The 27,115-nt window shown below is 36.9% G+C and overlaps 1 long non-coding RNA gene across 1 annotated transcript in view; it reads left to right on the top strand.

Moving 5' to 3' along the window:
* The window catches only part of LOC120529669, a 55,498-nt gene extending 28,601 nt beyond the window's left edge, over window positions 1-26,897 (top strand). Inside the window, exons 2-3 of the long non-coding RNA XR_005633791.1 lie at window positions 7,569-7,687; window positions 26,582-26,897. This is a non-coding gene — a long non-coding RNA (uncharacterized LOC120529669). The remainder of the gene's footprint in view (window positions 1-7,568; window positions 7,688-26,581) is intronic.
* The last annotated feature ends 218 nt before the right edge of the window (window positions 26,898-27,115 follow it).

The following is a 27,115-nucleotide window of genomic DNA, read 5'->3' as shown; positions in this document are numbered from 1 at the left end:
GTACATCCGAATATCACACCTGCGTGACAGGTACAGGATGGCCACAACAACTGCCCGAGTCACACCAGGAACACACAATCCCTCCATCAGTGCTCAGACTGTCCGCAATAGGCTGAGAGAGGCTGGACTGAGGGCTTGTAGGCCTGTTGTAAGGCAGGTCCTTACCAGACATCACCAGCAACAACGCCGCCTATGGGCACAAACCCACTTTCGCTGGACCAGACAGGAGTGGCAAAAAGTGCTCTTCACTGATGAGTCACGGTTTTGTCTCACCAGGGGTGATGGACGGATTCGTGTTTATCGTCGAAGGAATTGAGCACGTCTGGGACCTGTTGGATCGCAGGGTGAGGGCTAGGACCATTCCCCCCAGAAATGTCCAGGAACTTGCAGGTGCCTTGGTGGAAGAGTGGGGTAACATCTCACAGCAAGAACTGACAAATCTGGTCCAGTCCATGAGGAGGAGATGCACTGCAGTACTTCAAGCAGCTGGTGGCCACACCAGATACTGACTGGTACTTTTGATTTTGAGCCTCCCTTCATTCAGGGACACATTGTGAAACATTTTTAGTTTATGTCTTATAGTGTTGACTCTTTTAGTGTTCATACAAATATTTACACATTAAGTTTACTGAAAGTGAAAACAGTTTAAAGTCAGAGGACGTGTCTTTTTTTGCTGAGTATATAATGATTTACTTCAGCAGTAGTACATAATAAACAAGGATAGTGCGTCAAATACAGCCCCATGGGTTCCAAATCCATGAATTCAACTATGGGTGAAAATTACTCAAAAAAAAAACAACATTCCAAAGTGTTCCAAGAAGCAAAACCTGAATTTTCCTCTTACCATACACCATGCTGAATCCACATGAATGAAATGATGTGTGGGCATATACTCTGTGGCAACCCTCCACCCTTTCACAGATCCTCAGTCTCTGTCTAGCACTTGGTGTTTGAGGATTACTCAACTCATGTCTCATTTGTTCCCTATTTATGTTGTGTGCAGTGGGAGAGAGAAAAAGAGAATGAATTTACATTTTCTATATTTTTTACTATATTTTCTGTATGTACTTAAGTATCTCTTTCAGGTAATTAAATCAAAGCAATGTGTTGTATTTTAAATATTCTGTGTTTTATTCTATGTATTTCTCTTTCAGGTAATTAAATTAGAGCAATCTGTAAGAAAATGTTACATTGTTGCAGATGTATACTATGAAGTTAGGCTACAATGGTTGTGTCAGTACTGAACATGTTTGGACTTTCTTTGCTGTCATTATTTCCTAAACAATACAGTCAGGAGTGGACTGGGTCTCAAAACCGACCCAGGCATCCTTCAACGAGAGAGGTGCTATGAGCCTATGATATGATATTTAAACTGTTGCCAAACTTAATCTGTGCAGCGTTGTTTAGGCACAACTTAAAATTTGACAACATGTTTAGAAATAAAATTTAATGAAAAATAAAAATTTAGTAACATGGCTTACACGTTATTGGAGTATATGTCAAATGTCATTGCAAAGTAAGTGATTACAGGTATGAAACAATTATTTTCAACTCGATAATCAAATTGCTCATTTACAATGGAATAAATTATAACCAAGGTTATAATGAAAACCGCACATGATTGAAATGTTCCTTTAACTTAATGATGAATGGATGGATAAACTATAAATGTTCCGTCCTAATATGAAAAATTCCTATCCTGCGCTTTTAACTTTATTTCATCATACTAATAATCGCAGCTGAAAACCACTAATTATCGCTCATGCCGAGGACCAGAGAACAATAAAAGGCATAATACACAATCTAAACTAATTATTACTAACAAAGAATATAAATACTAGGTATGAGATAAAATAAATTGTAATAATGTACTGTATATGCTAAAGGAAATGTAGCAGTATCCAAACAGAAATCGGCAAAAGGCAGTTTTGACCAAATTTTTTGCTGCAACATTGTGTACTGAAAACTAAAACAACTTGATGATGTAATGCAGTATATTATATAGGACAGATAATGTTTAGTAGTTTAGAAAATTAATTTTAATGTCAAAAAGTAAGCAGTACATAAAATTTATTTCATGAAATGACCGGCCCATGACCAGACTGGAATCCGTGGCACACCGGGCATTGCCCAAATGCCCTAATGGCCAGTCCGCCCCGAATACAGTGAAACAATGATTTACATAGCATTATGTATTAGGTATTTTAAGTAATCTAGAGGTGATTTAAAGTATATGGAAATAGGTTACATGCAAATACTACACCATTTTATACATGGGACTTGAGCATCTGTGGATTTTAGCATTAGAAGGGGATCATCGAACCAATTCCCCGCGGATACCAAGGGACAACTGTATTTGAATGTTTAATGTGTAAATATTCTTGATCATACAGAAATTTTTCATTTTTCTCCCTCTCATGGAATCCCTAAAGAGGGCTAGGTCCCTAATATGGGATGAAAAATTAAAAATAATATTGTATTCTTAATCACTGACCTTGAAATAGTCTAAAACAATCCCCCATATGCTTATGTTTGAAAGCTTGTCAGTTTTAACCCACTGGGAGCAGGTTTTAAGGGAACATATCTAGGGTCTGCGCCACCACTAAGGTGAATTAGATCATAAGGGAGGGAAAAACCCAGCCACACAGGTTAACTACGGAAGAGTCGGTTGGCAGACTAATAAGCATGGCCTAGGTCGCAAAAATACCTAGCACTGGCACTGGATAGAACAAATATCAGAAATATTATTATATTCATCAAAATAGCATAAAATGACACTACACATGCCTATATTACCAATCCTTATTTTTTCGAAGTTTTGTGAAAAGGAGTGAAATTGGCCACTCATATCTCTTTTGGGGGTGAACCCTTGGGGTCAGTTGATATGGCATACACAGCTTCAGGTCCTTTTTATCATTTCTTCAGAAAACATCTGTTGATTTACCCTTTATCATAAGGGTGTAATTTGATCAAAAAATGGTCTAAAAATGAGGGGTTTTCAGGTCTAGAGGGCCAAAATTAGGGGGAAATGCCAAAAAGTTGGACATCCTGCATAACTAGAATAAGACAAGTCAAAGGGTATATCATATGTAAGTTTTCTCATACTGGATGTCTGGACTTAAGAAACAAGTGATTTCAAAGAGTTTGAAAGTAAATTTTTAAACATAATATGAAACATGAAGAAAAAATGTGGGATGAAGAGTATCAAAGCCAGAATATAACAGTGGTGAAATGCTTGGTTATCTGCCATATCCAGCTCTAGGTCATCTGGACTTCTTTCAGGCTATTTAGATAAACCTGAGAATGGAGGCTCGACTCAGATTCCTGGATGTTCTTTCCTGTCGCAATTCATATCATTTTTGGGAAACATCCAATACACAAAAACAGTTTCTGAGAGTCATCCTCATCGTTTCCTACAGCTACATCACTCCTTCCTAGAATAGCAGTAGATATTTGCAAAGAAAAGTTACTAAGTTTTATTTCAAACATTTGCTTAATTAGAAAATTATGTTTCAGTATTAATTCATTTGTTGATTAACTGGCTACTTTTTTATTTACATTAGGTTAAAATATGTATGTGAAAGTATGGGATGTTTATGGAAAACCATATTTTATATAAGCAGACACATCTGAAGGATGTCATTAGTGATGTATCTTGAGGTCGTTAGGTATTTTGTGTTGCACAACATCAGTATCACTTGCCCAGGCAATGCAGCTATGTGTGATCAGTCCCCAACTTATGTTCCAGTAGCTGTGGTCCAAAGATCACCCCTCTTTATCCAGAACCATCTAGAGGCTTCACTGATGCAAATAAAAGCTTGTATCTGTCCAACCCTGTGATACCAAGCAGATTAAGTTCTCTACAGAACAAGCAGTCAGCAAATCCACTGCAACCTACCTTTTCAGGCAGGCAGAAAGCTTGCCATCCTTGTCCATGGCACTGCTCCAGAAGGTCCTGATACTTTATATACTTCCTCTCATACTGTACACCTCCTCCATGTGATCCTCCCAGTGAGCAGTGAGGTCTATCATGACTACTTGTTTAATGGCCTCTGACAGAGCAACTACATCTGGATGCTGAAATGTTTCTACAATGTGTACTGGGAACTTAAGTTGTTTGCCTAGGTCTACTGTTAGCTGACAGTCTTGCACAGTGTGACATAGACCTGCCTGCAGTTTGGGATATTGTTATGCTCTCACATAGGTGATGTTCTACATGGGTAATGGAGCTTGTTGTCAAGGATAGCTAAGGATATGCTATTCGTTACTGATAGTGACCTTCTCACAGGGCCTTTGGACAGCTGCTAAGGATGGGTTCTAGTATCTCTCTTCCTGAGCAAATGGGGCAAAATGCTCCAGAAGTAGAGGGTTACTGGGCTGGGTAAGAAATATTAAAGTTGAATAGAAAATGTAGATGTATGATGGGCTGAACAGATTTGTTTTATTGTTTTTATTGGCTAAAATGGTTGAAATGAAGGATTAAACGACAAATATGTAAAGTACCAAATACAAATGTCTTAATAAGAGTACCCTCGATCAGGAACCGAGAAGCACCATAGGTGTAAACCGTCCCAGTTTTGAGTTTTATAAATCAATGTTTTACTACATTTGTCAAGAGGCAGAAATGTTATCAAAACATGTCCTAATTAAATTACGTAAGAGTCCCTAAGTTAGTAAAACTAATGAGAAGTCAAGCAAAATGACACCTTTTATTGGCTAACTACAAAGATTGCAATATACAAGATTTTGAGGCAACTCAGGCCCATTCTTCAGGCAAGATGTAAAACTATACTACAGTTGTGCTTGAAAGTTTGCGAACCCTTTAGAATTTTTTATATACTCAGCAAAAAAAGAAACGTCCCTTTTTCAGGACTGTGTATTTCAACAATAATGTTTTAAAAATCCAAATAACTTTACAGATCTTCATTGTAAAGGGTTTAAACAATGTTTTCCATGCATGTTCAATTAACCATAATCAATTAATTAACATGCACCTGTGGAATGGTCGTTAAGACCTTAACAGCTTACAGAAAGTAGGCATTTAAGGTCACAGTTCTAAAAACGCAGGACACTAAAGAGACTTGTCTACCGACTGTGAAAAACACCCAAAGAAAGATGCCCAGGGTCCATGCTCATCTGCGTGAACGTGCATTAGGCTTGCTGCAGGGAGGCATGAGGATTGCTGATGTGGCTAGGGCAATAAATTGCCATGTCCGCACTGTGAGACGCCTAAGACAGCGCTACAGGGAGACAGGAAGGACAGCTGATCATCCTCGCAGTGAAAGAGCCCGGATCTGAGCACGTCTGGGACCTGTTGGATCGCAGGGTGAGGGCTAGGGCCATTCCCCCCAGAAATGTCCAGGAACTTGCAGGTGCCTTGGTGGAAGAGTGTGGTAACATCTCACAGCAAGAACTGACAAATCTGGTCCAGTCCATGAGGATGAGATGCACTGCAGTACTTCAAGCAGCTGGTGGCCACACCAGATACTGACTGGTACTTTTGATTTTGAGCCTCCCTTCATTCAGGGACACATTGTGAAACATTTTTAGTTTATGTCTTATTGTGTTGACTTTTTTAGTGTTCATACAAATATTTACACATTAAGTTTACTGAAAATAAAAACGTTTCTTTTTTTGCTGAGTATATTTGTGCATAAATATGACCTAAAACATTTCACTCAAGTCCTAAAAGTAGATAAAGAGAAACCAGTTAAACAAATGAGATGAAAACATTATACTTGGTCATTTATTTATTAAGGAAAATGATTGAATATTACATATTTGTGAGTGGCAAAAGTATGTGAACCTTTGCTTTCAGTATTTGGTGATTCCATACCTCGCCCACCCTTGGCAGCAATAATAGCAAGAAAACATTTGCGGTAACTTTGGATCATTCCTGCACACCGGCCTGCAGGAATTTTAGCCTATTCCTCTGTACAGAACAGCTTCAACTCTGGGATGTTGGTGGGTTTCCTCACATTAACTGCTCACTTCAGGTCCTTCCACAACATTTTGATGGATTAAGGTCAGGCCATTCCAAAATATTAACTTTATTTTTCTTTAACCATTCTTTGGTAGAATGACTTGTGTGCTTAGGGTCGTTGTCTTGCTGCATGACCCACCTTCTTTTGAGATTCAGTTCATGGCCAGATGTTCTAACATTTTCTTTTAGAATTCTCTGATATAATTCAGAATTCATTGTTTCATTAATGAAGGCAAGCCGTCCTGGCCCAGATGCAGCAAAACAGGTCCAAACCATGATACTACCACCACCATGTTTCACAGATGTGATAGGGTTCTTATGCTGGAATGCAGTGTTTTCCTTTCTCCAAACAAAACACTTTTCATTTAAACCAAAAAGTTCTATTTTAGTCTCATCTGTCCACAAAACATTCTTCTAATAGCCTTCTGGTTTGTCCACGTGATCTTTAGCAAACTGCAGACGAGCAGCAATGTTTTTTTTGAGAGCAGTGGCTTTCTCCTTGCAACCCTGCCATGCACACCATTGTTGTTCAGTCTTCTACTGATGGTGGACTCATGAACATGAACATTAACCAATGTGAGAGAGGCCTTCAGTTGCTTAGAAGTTACCCTGGGGTCCTTTGTGACCTTGCCGACTTACACGCCTTGCTCTTGGAGTGATCTTCATTGGTTGACCACTCCTGGGGAGGGTAACAATGGTCTTGAATTTCCTCCATTTGTACACAATCTGCCTGACTGTGGATTGGTGGAGTCCAAACTCTTTACAGATGGTTTTGTAACCTTTTCCAGCTTGATGAGCATCAACAACTCTTTTTCTGAGGTCCTCAGAAATCTCCTTTGTTTGTGCAATGATACACTTCCACAAACATGTGTTGTGAAGAGCAGACTTTGATAGATCCCTGTTCTTTAAATAACACAGGGTGCCCACTCACACCTGATTGTCATCCCATTGATTGAAAACACCTGACTCTAATTTCACCTTCAAACTAACTGCTAAACCTAGAGGTTCAAATACTTTTGCCACTCACAAATATGTAATATTTGATCATTTTCCTCAATACATAAATGACCTAGTATAATATTTTTGTCTCATTTGTTTAACTGGTTTCTCTTTATCTACTTTTAGGATTTGAGTGAAAATCTAATGATATTTTAGGTCATATTTATGCAGAAATATAGAAAATTCTAAAGGGTTCACAAACCTTCAAGCACAACTGTAAGTAGGTAAAACTACGTACAACTAAAAATAATTTGAAATGCTGTTTCTTTATTGCTGGGTGTACAGTCTTGGTCAACGGTCATAAAGTGACAGCTCTGAAATTGGACTGGATGTGTCTGAGAATATGTATTTGTTGAAATTAGGCGATAGATGCTATTTCTTAACAGATATCCTTCAAATGACATTATGCTTAATCTTCCATATCCTGTTCAATTGCCACTTCAAAAGGATCCTCTTTTTTTCAGGACATCCTTCAAAATTAGATGCTAATCTCAAGTACATACTTAAAACATAATTACATCCACCTAGTGCAGGTTGTTATTGATTCTACAATAATATTTGTTTTTCTTTCTGTATCTATGATTAGAAGAAACACCCTGAGATGCAATGAAAGGAATATTTCACAAGTAGAAGAAGGCTGGCAGATCACAAAGGAAAATAAACAGAGGAAACCAAATGTTCAGTGACTGTTTCCTGCGCTCTGTGGTAAATTATTACTTCTGCGTATTCTGTTTCATATACTAACTGGTGAGCATGTGATGTAAGCAAAAATCAGTTTTCTCGACTTTTAACTTCAAAGTCATATTTTATGTTTAAAACCATTAGAAAATGGTTAATATCAGCAGGCTACCAGAAACCTTTTTTTCAGGGCAAAAGGCAATAGGATTTCCTTTACTCCAAAATAACAAAGGCCTGGTGACAAGCCAACATTCTTGTAAAGGCACCCACTCTCATGTCTTCTTGGACAGTTCCTGGCATCAGCATCTACAATTTCTGACCTTGAACTCTGACTCCTTCCCTCAGTCCTACATATCCACCTCCCCTCAGGGCCCACACTCAGTGCCCATTCTGTTTTTTTCAGGTGACATTGTCTTGCACAGAATTCTTCTGTATGTTTTATATAAATATCAAATACTAAGTGTGTTTGAGATTCTCACCTACCATGGTGTTTACCTTGAATGCAATTCCACTGGGCAGTTTACTTTCAATTTTCCAGTTTGCAGAGCTGCTATGTGGCAACACTTACGGGCAGATCTCTGAGTCAGAACATTCACATTTCTGCTGCTTATTTCTCATTAAATCAAGTCAGAATATTGGTAGAAAAGATATGATACAGTGAATTCATTCTCAGTTATACATAGTGCTTTGTGTCAGTATCCCCTCCGTAGGGTGCCTCAGTGGTAGCACTGCTGCCTCACAGTAAGGAGACCAGGGTTCAGGTCCAGGGTACTCTCTGCGTTTGCATGTTCTTACCATGTCCATTTGGGCTTTCTCCAGGTGGTCTGATTTCCTCCCACAGTCCAAAAGCATGTTAAACTGGTGATGCTATATTGCCCCTAGTATGTGTTTATCCTGTGATGGAATGATGCCCTGTCCATGAATTGTACCAGCCTTGTGCCCAGTGCTTGCTGGGATAGGCTCCTGCCCCCTGTGATCTTGTTCTGGATAAGTGGGTTTGAAAATAGATTTAATACTTCCATACTCTTTCATTAAAAAATTTGAATTTGCAATGAATTAGATATAAAAGGTGATACATTTTGTTTTAGAAATAACCTCTAAAATGAACATTCTATCTCATTCTTATGGAATTAAACATTTTTTACCATTCTAGTGCAAACTAACTATAGCAGATCATCAGCAATACTCCATGATATTACTTTGATATTTTTTTACCGTTTTAGTCTGAACACATTGATTTTATTTTAATTATAGTTCCTCTTGTCCTTTTTATCTTCACATACTTTCAGGGATTTTGGCTGGAATGCCTGGTGGTATTGCAAATGTGACAACTTCTAATGCAATGAATTTCGTCTTATAAAAATATGAGGGTCAGTTGCGTAACTGGAATTTAAAATCAAGAATATCAACTTCTTTCAATCAATTTCTTAAATAAATAAATACAAAATTCTCAAAATGACAGGTTTTAAAGCTTTGCCCATTTTCTCATTTTGAGTTTTGCAATTTAAATGCCAATCGCTTGGCCTTCCCTGGTTTTGCATTCAGTATCACTCCCCGGTTACCTCTGCCACCAGAACTGCATTTCATAAGTAATGCATTATTTATATGAAAGGTGCAATTTGTGTTCACAAATTACTGTGATAAGCACACTCCTCAAAAAATTTCCACAAATTATAATAAATATAAGCACTGGCAAGACCTTCTAAAGAGTAGTTTATAACGACTAATGGAGAGCTACAAAATTTTGAAGGGACTGCATACATTTTTCTCTCAACATTGATTCATCATAATTTTAAAACATTCCAGTGCATCCTCTGGTTCAGGTCTTTATCTGTGTACTTGATTCACACCATGTCAAAATAATGCTTTCATAATAATTAAAACAAGGAATTCAAGGAGTAATTTGTGGCAGGTTCAGTAGCCATTCTCATCCATTCATCCATTTAAATTTCCTCATTCATTATGCAAGCATTACAGAGAGGCTGAGCCTCATTTAATAACAAAAAGTGCAAAACACAAAAATCCATGAATGGTGCACTATGTTATACTGTATATTACTGTTCATTCTCTCAAAAGGACAATATAGAGTCACCAGTTGCCCCAACAGCATGTGTTTTAGATATTGAAGGAGATGTGAAATCTGGATGAACAAAATGAGAGCATTTCAGATAAAGACATGTCAACTTTGAGTTTGGATTATTTTTCTCTATAAGATTTCAAGTACAGTGTATATTACACATCTAGTACAGCTGAAAACATTTCAGTGTTTACAACTGGTGTATAATTTATTCTAAAGTATTAAAAACTAGCGATGATTATTTTACATATGGTATACATTTCTAAATGTGTACAGAGTTTTCATCTTATAAATGTAAAGAGTACTATAGATATTAAACTTAGTTTAATATGTAGGCAAACAAGCTAACCATGTAGTTTAATTTGTTATATTAAGACTATACACTATATTAAGACACTAAATAAAGACTATGCTACAAACCATATTATGAATGCTACTAAATTATTATGATGAATCTATATATATAAAAGTCAATGTATGTATGTACAGTATGTTCCAGCATCACTTCTGAGCGGCTGGAGAGATTTTCATAAAACTTCTTGGTACACGTGTTTCTCATTGGCCAACTTAAAACACTGTAGGGTGAAATCAACCCTAACCCACGCCCTTCTGGGCAGGGTGGGAGTGACCTTGCAGTCTTGTATGCATGTTATTATTCATTTGACCCTTGGAATGACCACCAGAGGATGAACTTGAGGTGACTACCAACATTCTTTATGTCTGAGTAGCACCACGCCCCTGTTGCTTTTGAAATTACATAGAGTTGGCTGGTTCTGAGAGTCAACTGGATGATAACATACATACAAGATTGCAAGAGAAGCACATTAGTGAGTCTTCATCCATCCATTATCCAGCCCGCTATATCCTAACTACAGGGTCATGGGAGTAGGCTGGAGCCAATCCCAGCTAAAACAGGGCACAAGGCAGGAAACAAACCCTGGGCAGGATGCCAGCCCACTGGAGGGCACACACACACACCCACACACCAAGCACACACTAGGGACAATTTAGGATCGTCAATCCATTTAACCTGTATGTTTTTGGACTGCAGGAGGAAACCGGAGCACCCGGAGGAAACCCATGCAGACATGGGGAGAACATGCAAACTCCATGCAGGGAGGACCTGGGAAGCAAACCCGGGTCCCCTAACTGCAAGGAAGCAGCATTACCACTGCGCCACCGTGCCGCCCTGAGTCTTCATTGTTTGTTAATTTATTTTTACTTTTAAAGTTGCTTTTTTTTAATAATATTTTTCTCAAACAATTAAAAAAAAAAAAATTATTTTTGAGCTATGTTAGCTAGCATTACATAATAAGATTTCCCAATACAGATTATTAATGACATTTTTCATTCAATGTAATAAAAGTTAAGAGGGTGGAAATCTGACAGTGCATTTAATGTATTTTCTCTCTTTTGATAGAAACTTTATAATTCATTACAGTATGGAGCAGTAACAGAAGTAAATGCTTCATATACCTGTATGTGCTTATTTAATGGCTTCCTCAATGAAAGTAATGTAGGCATTACATGACATTTAGCAGAAAGCAAGTGATATTATAGCATTATTTAAGGGTTTAAAATTATACAATTACATATTGTCACACACCTGCACATGGGGGACCCAAATGATGTTATTTTTCAGTTGGACCAGGAGTTGATGCTGTCATCTGATCCTTTCTCCTTTTCTCCCTCAGTAGACCAGCTGAAGAACATGCTTCCCAATGACATCACCAAATAGCCCACCCAGTGATGATGTCACTTCCGGCCCTCACTGTTGACTTCCTGTCCATTCCACTACCCACCAACAGTAGACCTAATTTCGTGTTCTGGACGCCCTGATCCATCCCCTTCCTGTTTCAGCATATTTAAGAAGCCACACTGTTAGTTAGCTCTGTTTTGAACTCCATCTTGTTTTTCTTTTGCTTTTGATATTTTTGTAATACATGGGGTGGCCATTCCTAAACCTTTTAGTGTTTTCTGCCTTGTTCAATATACAGTGGAGTGATGGCACCACGTCACAATGGATGGCACCCACAGTTTAAATTATCATGCCCAGTCATTGTCTGTGTGTATTTAGCATTTTCCAGGTAATATGATTTTCCTCTCCTTGTCTTAAAAATGACCAGCTTAGATTAACTGGCAGTTCCAAATTGGCCAAGTGATAGTGTGGATGTGTCCACAACTGAGCCCTTTATTTTATATTATTCTATGAAGATGAAGCACAAGCAGCCCATTGCACTTCACTATTATGATGTTACTACTTTTCTAGATCACAGAATTCAAAAAAGCTGCCATAGGAGTTCTGGTAACTTTAAATTATGGACAGATATGGCTGTAGTGCTTGTGCTTTCTACTGCACAATAGCATGTTAGCCAAGTAGATTAATGACATGCTAGATCCCATTGTGCTGGAGCAGGTGAATGTCTTTTATAGTTTAATATTACTTCTAAGTACCATTTGATGAACTCTTCTATGCATGTGCACAAAAATGATCAGCTTTATTTGGCTGAACCTGCTTTCTCACTGAGCTAAACTGAATCAGTTTGGTTCAATTTAGCAATTGTCCAAAGAATTAACTTTCCACAGCTGTGTGTTCCTTGATATAACACATGAATGCCAACATTTATGCTTGATGGAAAGGTTTGTATAAAGGAAATATTATGACAACATTCAATTTAATTCAAGTTATTTTTGAATAATGCAGAGTGAAGCACACTTTTTTACAACTATAATGCATTAATGTGAAAATACTAATCCTTACCATCACACACAAGTATACAATAAACCAGAAGCAAACTCAATGATTAACTCTGCATTTAATACTTTCCACAAAGATGCAAAACTTTAATTTGAATAGGTCATATTTTTTAAACCATGACTTAGATATCTGAACTGTTGTATGGCAATTAAAATAAAATGCTCTTATTCAAGCTAATGTTAAATCTAGAAATTACATACATTTTCTCAAGTAGATTTACTAAGTAGATATGGCAGCAATTAAACATAGATCTGTAATGTGCAGCACCATGTCATCAACATAAAGAGTGTGTTTGAAGTCTTTCCTTTACAATGTCCCAAATATCTGTTTATTTGTGGAAGTAAATAGTCAAGGGTTCAAATGCAATAGAAAATAGCTGTGGTGATAAAGGGCAGAACTCTCTAGTTTCACACTCAAAAGAAGAATAGTCAGAATTATATTATTTATACAGACAGGAGCTTCTAGGCCAGTGAATAATAGTTTAATTTACGAAATATGCTTTAGGGCTGTCGAATTGTCCAAAAAATAAGATTTCAATATTCTACAACTAAATGCAAGAACAATGTAAATATGTGAGAAATTTGATGATTAAGCAATAATCACATGGAATGTTTTATTAACCAGTGCTTTAGCAACAAGCTTGAAGCATGTGAATGACATAAAAATGTGTGGCAAAGGATGTCCCTGAGCATATGGCATATATGTAGATTATTTTGGACATAATATGGAAAATATTTTTTTCACCATACATTGCTATAAACCTGAAAAATTCATAAGTGCAGAAAAATTCAAGTTTCTCTTTCTAGACATTTAACTATTTTTAATATAATTGTTTTGAAAATCGGGAACCTGACTTTTGAATACTAAATAAAAATAACTAAATAACAAACTGAAAACTAAATTAAAGTCAGCATGGGTTTATCAGAGGAAGATCCTACCAAACCAATCTTTTATATTTTTTTGAGCAGGCAATTGCAATAGTTGACAAAAGCAGAGCATAACACCTAATTTTTTAGATTTTCAAAAAGCCTTTGATATAGATAGTTGCAGCTAACAAACACATCTGCATGTCAAGTTAGTTAATCTGCAGGAGAAAAAGAGGACATATAACACTTAGGTCATCAGCGGAGTCCCTCCAGGGCCTGCTCTTGGACCACTACTTTTTCTGGTTTACATCAATGACATTGATTTCAATATAGTTTGTGCACTTGTGAAATTTGTAGATGATACTAAAATTGGAGCAAGGCGAACACTTAGGAGGCAGCAAAAACATTTCAGAAAGACTTTGACAAGCTTTAGAGACAGGCAAACACTTGGAAAATGCAGTTTAATGTAGACAAGTGTAAAGTGGTACATCTGGGTAAAAGGAAAATCAATTATAAATACAAGATACATTTATACAGGAAACAACCTCTGAAAAGGATTTAAGAGTTAATGTTGACACTGCATTTTAATCTTGTAAGCAATGTGCGGAAGACAAATAAAATGTTATAGCATTAAAGCTGTTGAATATACTGTAAATAAAGGTATGCTATGCTCAGGTTATATAATGTACTATCAGACCACATCTGCAGTACTGTGTGCAATTCTGATCACCACACTACAAGGGAGAAATAACAGGATTTGAAGCTATACAGAGGAGAGCAACCAAGTGAATCCCAAGACTGACAGACTCAAAGAATTAAGCCTGTTTAGTCTTGAGCAAAGGAGACTATATGAGGACCTAATCCAGGTTTTCAAAATTCTCAAAGGCAAAGATAAAGTAGATCCAGCAGAATTAAAGGTGAATTGTGCACTTGAGGACACCAGATGAAATTAATGGGAAGTGCATTTAGGACTAAAGCCAGGTAAACATTTTAACCCAAAGTATTGTGGGAATCTGGAACAAACTAGTGAGACAAGCAGTTGAAGCAGACACTTTAACAACCTTTAAGAAGAATCAAGATGATTCTGATACTGGGATAGTTTAGCATATAGCTAAACAAACAAGCCTGTTGGATTGAACGGTCACCTCTCATCTATCAAATTGCTTATGTTCTTTTAAATGTAACAATTGCTATGAAGAATCCATTTATGTTCTAAGATACCTAGTTCAGGTATTTAGCTGAAAATAATAATAACACAAGAACTTTTAAATAAGTAAAACCTCAGTCTGATATCAGACAAAAGCAGTAAATTTCAGTAACTTTAATGAGAAGACCAAAGAATTTACTCGTATTCATTTTTATTTAGTACTAACTTTTCCAATGGAAAGAAAATACTTCTGAATTCTTGTGTTTTCACAGGGAACACTGGGCTACTCAATTCAACCGTATATTAATGGAAATTAGCATGAAACGCTTACAGCTAATAAATAAAATTAGGATTGCCAAATACTTTGTATAGATAATGCCCTTTTGAGCTCAGTAAATCCTCTCTGATTTAAGAGAATTTTGGCCAAAATCCAGGGGAGGTTTCTGTTCTTGGAAGCTTTTCGGCTTTGGGAAACACTGCTAATCCAACAGGGATGGGATTTTTAATGAATTTGAAATACATGTATTTCTGTATTTCTTTATTTCTCATTGTGTAAAGGAATTCTAGTTGTGATAGTGAAGGTTATTTTTAATTTATTATAAACATAAAAGAATGTCAACATCGGAGAGGATATACGACCAAATAAGACTTAAAATGGCACAGGCACTCTGCGGTTTATTACTAGTGTTAGATGGGGTGCTTCATTAATCAGCTGTTTTGACTACAAAGGACTGTGACTTTCACACAGAAAAATAATTCAGTAACAAAGCCTTTGGAAAGAATGTCATGGCAATAGAGCCTAGATGGGGACACGGGCTGGAAAAAACACAGACCTTGTTCCCACATGTTAGCACCTCCGGTTGACATGGATAATTTATTTTTTGCACTTGAAATAAAGTTGTAGTGATGAAATATAAATCTTCTCCAACTGCAAACCTTGGACACCAGAGTAAACATAAATCTTATCCCTGTGAATTATTAGCTTAAGTACATCATAATAATGAGTTTATGCTGTCTTTCTTGTGACATCGGATTGTAAAATCTATATATAAGATGTTTACAAATGAAAGGAAACTATTATTCAGCTTAGCTTTGAACTGGTGCTGTAGCCAACTCTTATGGCTCTTTGTGTAATTCGAAAGGATGACTGTATCAGCCAGCAAACTGTCCCTGAAAATCTCCACTAAAACTTTGGCAGCAGGTACTTTCTTTTAAGAGAGAGTGAGTTCAGTGAGCGAAAACACTGAAGGCAATAAATATGAAAATATAAATTAAATAAATTAAATGAACATACAATCTATACATGTATGTCTCATCCATGCCCCTGGACTTGACACACAAACCCAAAGGCAGTAATTAACTGCATTAGATTGTGTTATATTGTCAATAGCCTTTTACATGATTATCCATCCATCCATTATCCAACCCACTATATCCAAAACCACAGGATCACGGGGGTCTGCTAGAGCCTACACAGGGTGCAAGGCAGGAAACAAACCCTGGGCAGGGCGCCAGCCCACCACAGGGTGTGCACACACACACACCAAGCACACACTAGGGACAATTTAGGATCGCCAATGCAATTAACCTGCATGTCTTTGGACTGTGGGAGGAAACCCATGCAGACACGGGGAGAACATGCAAACTCCACTCTCCTAACTGCGAGGCTGCAGCGCTACCCACTGTGCTACCGTGCCGCCCTTTTACATGATTATTAACTTTATAATCTGTTGACCATACTAAATATTTAAAAAATGAATTCCGCAAGCCACTTTAAAGAATGATTTTCAGGTAAGGAACTCTGTTTCCTTTTCAATGTCTCAGTATAAACTGCTGCTGGTACAAAATTAAAATTTCCCAGGATGTTCTACACTTTTAATTTTCTGGAGCCTAGCTAACAATTATCTGAAAAAAATCAATCAATATAACATTACTTCGTTTTGGAGAATGGTTTATAATTATTCTCTGTAATTTTGCCACCAAAAAACTTGCACAATATGGATCAGAATAAAAAACGAAAGTATGAGTGTTGAACTAATGGATTTCTATCTAGTTGACAGTCATTAATGGCAACTGGCATACATTTGGTTGTTTGTGTTCCTGGCATTGTTTTTCTTGAATTGTTTGTTTGTTTGTTTGTTTGGATTCTTGCTGTAGTGATTTTAACTACAACTAAATATCTGGAAACTAATGGAGAACATCTTATTTGTATGGCTTGGGAATACCCAAAAATTAGCAGAACATAAGAAGAGGAGAAAGCCATTGATAAATGAAGTGAGAAAACAGAGTTTAGAGATTATTGATCCACTTCACATGCACATTCCAGAGTATTTGGAGAATGGTCAAATATTCTCATAAAAGATTTGCACTCACACTGAAAGATCATATTGTCCTAAAAAAGTAACACAGACCATAATTGTCAATATGTGTGTAAATTTAACATTTGAAGCAAGGTAATTATTTCACATAAGGAAGACAGAGATTTCAAGGTAAGGGAGATGGAAGTTTTGAGATAAGGTTGTAATACTCACTGATCATGACACTGGACAATGATGATATGTTGTAGATTTTCACTGTAGTCTGCACCCTTGACAATATTGTCCCTTGGTCGTGTCTAGATTCTTTCTATTTTCGTTTGCAAGAGCGTTTTCCAAAAGTGGGTAATGTAACAATATTTTGTGTTTGGAAGGCTATGAGCATACAAATAGATGACTTGATGTGGATTATGCAAATTTATTTAATTAACTTTTGATATTCTTTGCTGTTTTCTAGTTTTTGATCACCATAGACAAATATTATATATTTATATTATATACTAGCTGTTCCTGGTGGCTCCACCCACGTAGCAGTGAAACAGGACAAACTTTAAAAATCAATAAACAAAACAATGTTCAAGCAAATTATAGAAAAAAAAAAGATCTAACCTGTTAAGTAGTTCTCCCATGAAGAGCGGACAGACATACAGACCGACAGACAGACGTTAGATTTTATATATAGACTCACCGACCACTTTATTAGGTACACTGGTTGAAGTGCTTGTTAATACAAATATCTAATCATCTAGTCAAAAGCTAGCAACTCAATGCATTTAGGCATGTAGACATTGTCAAGATGACCTGCTGAAGTTCATACCAAGCACCAGAATGGGGAATAAAGGTGATTTAAGTAACTTTGAATGTGGCATGGTTGTTGGTGCCAGACAGGCTGGTCTGAGTACTTCAGAAACTGTTGATTTACTGGTATTTTCACACACAACAACCTCTAGGGTTTACAAAGAATGGCCAGAAAAAATTAAGATATCCAGGAAGGAGCAGTTCTCTGGGTGAAAATGTCTTGTTGATGCCAGAGGTCAGAAGAGAATGGACAGACTGGTTTGAGCTGATAGAAAGGCAACAGTAACTCAAGTAACAACTCACTACAACCGAGGTATGCAGAAGAGCATCTCTGAATGCACAACATGTCAAACTTTGAAGCTGACCACTCCTGTCTGCTAAGAATAGGAATCTGGACCTACAATTTGTATAGGCTCACCAAAACTAGACAATAGAATATTGGAGAAAAGTTGCTTGGTCTGATGAGTCTCAATTTCTGCTGCAACCCTTGGATGGCAGAGTACCAGGAGGAAACCAATGCAGACACAGGGAGAACACGCAAACTCTCAGAATTTTGTGTCAACAACATGAAAGCATGGATTCATGCTGCCTTGTGTCAACAGTTCAGGCTGCTGGTAGTGATGTAATATTGTGGGGGATATTTTCTTGGCACACTTTGGGCCTCTTAGTACCAATTCAGCATTTTTTAAATGTCACAGCCTACTTGAGTATTGTTGCTGAACATGTCCATCCCTATGACCGCATTGTACCCATCTTCTGATGGCTACTTCCAGCAGGATAACACATCATGTCACAAAGCTCAAATCACCTCAAACTCATTTCTTGAATGTGACAATGAGTTCACTGTAGTCAAATGGTCTCCACAGTTAGAAGAACTCAATCCAATACAGCACCTTTGGGAGGTAGTGGAATGGGAGATTCACATTATGGATATGCAGCCGAGAAATCTGCAGCAATTGCGTGATGCTATCATGTCAATATGGACCAAAATTCAAGAGGAATGTTTCCGGCACTTCAGTATTTTCAGTCTATACCATGAAGAATTACAGCAGTTCTGAAGGCAAAATGGGGTCCAACCCAGTACTACTAGCAAGGTGTACCTAAAAAGTGGAGTGTGTTCTAAATATTATGTCTCTTTAGCATAGAAACACTTGGCCAGCACTACAAAGTACAATGGGTAAGTAGCATAATAAAAATATGTTTAGCTGCAGTATTCCTTTAAACAAAGAGAAACATTTAATGAAAGCAAATGGGCTGAAATGTCAGGTATATAGATAAATGAAAAGCAATGGGTTCAATTAAAAGCTGTACTTCCTAAAGTGCAGAACACATACATAGTAAAAGTTTGAAGTAATGGCAAATTTGAAATAAATGTTCTAAGAATGAATAATGTGTATGCTCATGTGCATTTTGGAACAACTGTAGAAGAAAAAAATAGAAGTGTGAGAGAAGAATATCACTGAAAATGCTAAAGTTCGCCTCCAGAAGTTCTTTCTGTGTTTTAGCACTAGAAGAACAGTCAAAGAGGAGTTTAAGTATTACGAATACTAAGAGAGATTAAATTGTACACAAAAGAATTTACTAAATGCTGTCAATTCTCATTTTTCTTAATTTGCCTCCTGTGAAGAAGTTGGTAACCTTCCAGTAAAAACAGGTACTATTTACAATGTGCTGAATGATTTTGAAACTGCAGACACAGAGCTACAATATATGTACAGTTTTATTTAAAAATAATAAAAAAATTAGAAAAATCTCCAGGCCCATAAAAAAATCTAATAAATCCCTAGGACCAGACAACACTTACTCAAGAATCTTCAACAACAACAATAACAACATTTATTTATATAGCACATTTTCATACAAGTTATGCAGCTCAAAGTGCTTTACATGATGAAGAAAGAGAAAACAAAAAATAAATGAAAATTAGAATAAGGGAACACAAATTAACAGAAAAAAAGTAAGGTTCGATGGCCAGGGAGGACAGAAAAAACAAAAAAAAAAAAACTCCAGACGGCTGGAGAAAAAAATAAAATCTGCAGGGGTTCCAGGCCACGAGACAGGCCAGCCCCCTCTAGGCATTTTACCTATTATCAATGACTTCAATCAGTCCTCATGGTATTCAGGGTTCTCATGGAAGAACTTGATGATGACAGTCATGTGGACTTCTGGTCTTTACTCCATCAATGTAGGGACATCACAGTGCTTTGATTAGGTGGTGATGGCTCAGGTTGCCACCCCAGAAAACCGGAAAAAGAACAGAAGAGAAAGTAGGGGTTAGTATGGATTTTGAAGCCACCCTGAATAATCATGATAATTAATTGAATATACAAAGCATCGGGATTAAACTGAGATGAAGCTATGAGAAAGCCATGTTAAAGTAATGTGCTTTCAGCAGTGTTTTAAAGTGCTCCACTGTATTAGCCTGGCGAATTCCTATTAGCAGGCGATTCCAGATTTTAGGTGCATAACAGCAGAAGGCCGCCTCACCACTTCTTTTAAATTTAGCTCTTGGAATTCTAAGTAGACACTCATTTGAAGATCTAAGGTTACAAGTTGGAGTGTAAGGTGTAAGACATTCCAAAATCTAAGATGGAGTGAGATTACTTAAGGCTTTGTAAACTATTAGCAAGATTTTAAAGTCAATTCTGAATGACACAGGTAACCAGTGTAGTGACATCAAAACTGGAGAGATGTGCTCGGATTTTCTTTTCCTAGTTAAGATTCTAGCAGCTGCATTCTGCACTCGTTGCAAACGATTTATGTCTTTCTTGGGTAGTCCTGAGAGGAGAGGGTTACAGTAATCTAGCCGACTGAAAACAAAAGCTTGGATTAATTTCTCAGTATCTTGCAGTGTTATAAGGGGTCTAACCTTTGCTATATTTCTTAAGTGGAAAAATGCTGTCCTAGTAATCTGATTAATATGTGATTTAAAATTCAGGTCAATGGTTACCCCTAAATTCTGTACCTCCGTTTTGACTTTTAATCCTAATGCATCAAGTTTATTTCTAATAACCTCATTATATCCATTATTGCCAATCAATAAAATTTCTGTTTTCTCTTTATTTAGTTTGAGAAAATTACTACTCATCCATTAAGACACACAAGTAAGACTTGGAACACAAGGAAGCTTGGGACATTTTTCATACATTTTTGATAAAAGTTCTGTACAAGTTTGCTAGTGTATAAAGGTCATGTTGAGCAGTTCCTGTTTGTGCCTAATTTTTTTCAATTCAAACTTTAAAACTGTAATTCTTTTGTTGTTTTGAAATATTTCCAGTTAACGAATTCTGGCTTTGCTTTTTGACTATGATTTGAAATGAACAATTTGGCTCTTGTTACATGTGTGTTTATTGGTCTTTGAATTCCTATCCTTTGTATCTGAATACAACCTTCTGTACATATTCAACCTTAGTTATTTGTTTTCTGACTTCCTGGTTACAACCTACCACTTGTTGCTTTGGTTAAGCTGGTATACTCTGCACCATGCGATTTTTTGAAATCATGGGCAAGCTACTACTCACATTACACAACAGAGTTGCCAATCATATATGCTCAAACTGTATAAGCCTGTTCAATCATATTGACATGACACAGCTTGAATGCTTAGATTATGTGTATTTGGCCCCAAGAAAAGGTTTTACTCACTGACATTTTGCAATAAGGCTTCACTCGTTCAAAGTTGCAATATGGCCACTGGCTTCCCAAAATGTCAACAAAGAAAAGAGCTGCATCACTGGCTTTTGCTGTACTGTGCTCTGAAGCTACAAAGAAAAAAAAAGATGTAACTGGACACATGGATGGTTGGGATGGCGAAGACAATATAGTCTGTCTATTTTACAGAGAGAACTAAAGGTCTATAATCTGTATAATTAACGATTGCATGTGTTTATTTTGAGTTCTTCCAGCAAATGTTTTCTAAGATACTTTTGTCATTGGCCATTTAGCTGTACATGTGTTACTTGTAAAATAGTTTGATTTTTGAAATCAAAAAGATAAAAATGACATAGTGACAATAGCAATACCCAATGTACAATGTCCAGCTATTATACTACAAAATAATGAAACACAATATGAATGAACCAATTTGAACCAGAAAATCTGTTCATGAAACTGTTCAATACAGCTGACTAAATATTCTTATTGTACGCCATCTCAATCATAAGATGCAATCGGGCTTCGCAACCCTTCTAATTCATCCTTTTTGTGTTTCGATAAAACAAAACATGCCTTCCATGTTTCCAAAACATGTTTGTGACAACAAGATGGATCTGGAAATTCTTTGTTGCATATTTCTGTTCCCATTTTTCTTGATGTAAGGATATGTATGTTTTCTACTCATTTGTGTAGGTTCTCACATAAATATGGAAGTAAATCAAAACCAAAACAACCACATGGCATGAATGATTTACTGTGACTTTGTCTTTCAAAAAAAACAAAATGCCCCAGTGCAGTGAAGGTTTACTGCAGAAGATGACAAGCACTGAGATAGCACACATAGCTGATCTTCTTTTAAGATAACAGAATTTCATAATTTTGGTGGATTTTATTGTTTCATAATTGACATTTATAAGCTACTGTAGTTTGTGTGGCTCACAAGTCTATAGTATGAGGCTGAGCTGGGAGGGGACATAATAGAAAAAAGATCAAGGAAAGAGTTATGGAAGATCAGATTGGCAGCAGCAGCAATGGAAGGAGGCCAAGGAAGTAGATAGCCACTGGTAAATCTCACATGAGGAAGCAAGGTAGAGACACTGCTTTTCATAATGTATTAAAACAGCAGCACCAGTGATGATGAAATATCAGCCAAATAATGGCATAAAAATCACATGAATTACAATAAAGTACAAAAACCAAAGGACAACATTAAAATATGTCTCAACATCCTCCAGTATTGGCAATAACCCTAATCCTATTGTTAATGGTGCTTGTTCTGCGATATTTGCTGGTCCTCACAGGCTCCTTTATTCTGGGTTTTATTTAATTTTTAATTCTTCTCAAAAGTTTATGTTTACCTTTAAAGTGTTGGATTTCATATTTAAAAGTAAAATGTGATCATGAAACAGATGCCTGAACATTCATCCATCCATCCATTATCCAACCCGCTATACCCTAACTACAGGGTCACGGGGGTCTGCTAGAGCCAATCCCAGCCAACACAGGGTGCTAGGCAGGAAACAAGCCCTGGGCTCAGCGCCAGCCCACCGCAGGGGATGCCTGAACATCAACATTAAATACTGAATAATGAAAGACACTGAACAATTCCCAAAGTGCTAATAATATTGTTGGTTAAGTAATTGACCTGATTCATGATAGTGATGATGGTGACTCCAAAATAAAAGGTGTCCTTTACAGTGCATCACAAAAAGTCAACTATTGGGTCACTTCAGGCTGCGTTTATTAATAATAATAATAATAATACATTTTATTTATATAGCGCCTTTACGATGTTCAAGGCACTTCACAGAGTTTAAGAAAGAAGGGCAAGGTATACAGTATATAGCATTGTACTAAACTAGATAAATAAATAAAGAAGAGTAAGATAGTAAATTCAGAGAAAAAGCCTAACAGACAACATGATTGATGGTTTAGCACACGCAAATACAGGTCACATGAGCACCTTGACATAGAGGTAAACTTAGAGAAGGGTAATAAAGTCAGGTAAAGCTAAAAGCTTTCCTGAACAGATGAGTTTTAAATTGTTTTTTAAAAGAATTCATGGAGTTAGCTGACCTGATTAATTTTGGTAGGTCTTTCCAGAGTCTGGGCAACAATAATATTGCAGGATAATAGCCTGAAAGCAGGTTAGTGGCACCAGGCACAAAGAAAATTCCACATACTCCAAAAAAATATTTTGTAGATAAGAAATTGCATTGTTTACATCATGGAAAACTGGAAAATCTAAATATGAGTTGAGTGTTCTGTAAATATTTTAACAATAAAGGTACTTATTTAGTACTTAGTTCATTTTTGCAAAACATCACCATCTGCTGGAAAAGTAGCTGCATTGACCCACTTGCCCTTAACACAAAGATGCTCTATCCTGGCAAGCAGAACTCCTGAAAAGCATGTTGGTAACTAGCATCCCTATACTCCTCCTCTATTGATGCCAGTGTTTGTTCTAGACACATTACTTTGGACTCATTCATGTTTTTTGCGATGCTGGTGTTACCATTACACCTGGAAACTTATTGCTTGTCAGGCATCCAGCTAGGAACTCCAATATCGTTGTTTAGCATAACTAAATTATTATTATTATGATTATTATTTTTTATTTAAATATTTAATCATTATCCTGCTAAAACACAACATTCTGAAACAACAACGTTTATGAGATAACTGCAATTGAAAAACAGTATATCTAAAAAAATATATTGCAGTCATAATAAATATTCTTACAACATACATCACAGTAAAAATGTAAGAAAAGAATTCTATTATATTACTACAGGTTTATGTGAAGTCCGTGGCAAAAAAAGATATTATGAATTGATTTTTAATTAAAATATATGTGTCAATAAATCAGACATATATATTCTATGAGAAATAATATTACAGGTGTGTTTTTTATAATAACATTATCTGAGGTAATGTATAACCATTCTCTTGCTTTTGCATAATTTTAAAATGTCATAATGAGCCATCTTCTTTTGCAAAGGAATCATCTTTACCATCACACTAATAGTAATCCTTGACAATTGAAATTTCTGGGGAACTGAATAGTTCTTTGTTTACAAACATTAATTGTTTACTGCTTGGCTTTATATTCTGTTAATAATTTAAACAAAAGACATGGGTATTACTATCATGAGAGGTTAGTTTTAAGTAACAGTTTTAAATATATGTGCGGCATGAGGAGTACTTTAGACCCATTACATGAATTCCATTGCTTTACTTTACAAAGATCGTCATGTTCCCATCTGACCTCAAAGAAATGCAAAAACAAACAAAGCCTAGGAAGGTGGTCTCCAAAAGGAAAGACACCATTGAAATGTGCCGCATCCTTTTTCCTCTCTTGTTGCAATCTACCCTACATAAAGACGCCTGGAATGTAAATCCCCAATGCACAGAAGTGCGTGCCCTGAAATCCCACTGGTAGAAGTCTTCAGATTCTGAGGAACAATCCAAACAGATGTGCTGGTCCTAATGTGTTTTGCATTACAATGTGCAAAAATAGAAATTGTCTGCCAGATAGCATACAAAGTGGATCCTGCAATAAATACATTATAGAGACGTGTGAAAATCCTGCTGGTTGATCTTGATGGTATAGCCATGTCAAATGAGGATAAGCTAGCACACGTTTACTAAACATTTAACATGGAAACTAAAAACTTAACTTTTTCCCTTAAAGTTTCAATAGTTAATGGTTGGTTCATAACTGTGCCTTAAGATTTTCCAATGTTGAACCAAATTATGTAGTATATCATTTTCATATAATTGTCTTCCAATTTAACTTTCTAGTCATCAGGAACTTCTATCTGAACTTGGGTATGATTAGTAAAGGTTTTGTTCTTTTTGTCAGTACTAGTGTTAAAATGCTATTGATACCAGAGATTTTATTAGTCTTCAAAACATCAACAGACGTAAGCATCTAACATTGTATTCTAAACTCTACAAACTCAGAGCTCAACCTTATGCAATTTCTTTATTACTTTGTGATGACTTAGGTGAAGTATTTATTTTCCACACTTTTGTTTTGGGTGTGGAGTTTGCATGTTCTCCCTGTGTGGAATTCCTCTGGATGCTGTGGTTTCCTCCTACTGTCTGAAGACATCCAGGTTAGGTGAATTGGTGACACTAAACTGACCCCAATGTGTGGTTGTTGTGTGGATGTGTGTGTGGTTGTTCACCCTGAACTCGACTGGCATCCAGTTCTTGGTATGTTCCTGCCTTATACCTTGTGCTAGATGGGATGGACTCCAACCTCCCTACGACCCTGGTCTGAAATAAGCAGGTTTGACGATGACATTTCATTTCGTTACTCATTTTTGTTGATTGTTCCTTGTGTGTCTCTAAGATCTCATAAAATCTTTTTTACTGGAAAAGTCCTGTTTTGTCTTATTTTCAATGGCAGTTTCTCTTTTAACCTTTAAAATGTTTTCTTTATGCTTTGCTACAGTTTCTTGTATTCCTCTAGCTCTGAATTTCACTCTTTTGAAAAGTTTCTTTTTGATTTTTTTAGTGTTGTTTAAATATAATCTTTATTCATCCACTTGAGCTATTTTTAAATCTTTTCATTTTGTCTGATATATGAATATATGTTTTGGGCCCAGATTAGCATGTTTCTGATGTGACACCATCTATTAGTTATATTTATACTATTTTTATGTCCCCATTTACAGTTTTCTAGTTGTTTTCCCAAACCCAAATGCAAACAGTTAAGTCTTTGGTTTAGTGTGTATTAATGGTTTTTACCAACAGTTTAAATCTTTAACTATTTATGGCACTGTTGTTGTTCAACTGATCAGTAACTTCAGTTTTTTGTTTACTCTGTCTTTTACAATAAAAGATGAGATATACCTTATTGTGGTATAAGACAAGCGCTGTGGAGAGATGAGGGTTTTCCAGATGCGCGTAACAAATTTAAGTTTATTGTCACACATACCAGTTGCAGAGTAATATTTCCTTGCATATGTGATCAACATAGAACACGTCAACCAATCTCTGCTACAATAATAAGTAAGCATTGTTGTCGATATTTAGGAAATCTGAACATTCATGACCTGTCCAGACAAAGTAAAAGAGTGGCTGATGGTCTGGTCAATAAAAGGTCGGTTCCTATTTTTTATGTTCAAAATTACACCACAGCATGTTGTTTGTAAAGACAATACCTGTATAAAGATGTGTTGCTGTAGAAACATTTAGATGCAGAAATGTTGTTAGGTTTAACATAAAGCAGAGCTTATCTTTTTGAGTGTAGGGATTGGCGTAGTGTCCTAATTACTTTTCTTTTCCTCCCACAGCAGACCATATCATTGACAGCTATAGCACGTCTGATGTCACTTCCGGTGTCAATCTGCCTGGATCTGCCTCTTTCTGCCAGAAGGAATTAAGACCAAGGGCCTCATGCATACCGCCGTGCGAAGAATTCACACTATAACATGGTGTGTGGACAAAAGCAGAAATGTTCTGTCAGAGATGGCTGGGGGGGCCACCCGGCCAGGAAGCCCAGGAGGACCGGTGGAGGACTTATGCCTTCCCCAGGCCATGTGGGGGCGACCGCCCTGGTACCTTTGGGGGCCCTTGGTCACCGCCAGGGGGCGCCCCTATGCCTTTGGAGCCCTGGACGTCAGCACTTCCGCCACACCTGGAAGAGAGTGCTGGGGGGAAGAGGAGCAGGGACACACCTGGAGCACATCCGGGGGATTATAAAAGGGGCCACTTCCCTTCATACAATAGCTAGAGTTGGGTGGAAGATGAACGAGGTCTTGGAGTAGGCAAGGAGGAAGCCTGAAGAGAAAGTAAGGCATTATTGTGTTGGCCAGAACTTTGGGGAT

Source organism: Polypterus senegalus, chromosome 5 (genome assembly GCF_016835505.1).
Source record: "Polypterus senegalus isolate Bchr_013 chromosome 5, ASM1683550v1, whole genome shotgun sequence".
Lineage (NCBI taxonomy): Eukaryota > Metazoa > Chordata > Cladistia > Polypteriformes > Polypteridae > Polypterus > Polypterus senegalus.
This window is presented reverse-complemented; position numbering and strand designations above follow the sequence as displayed.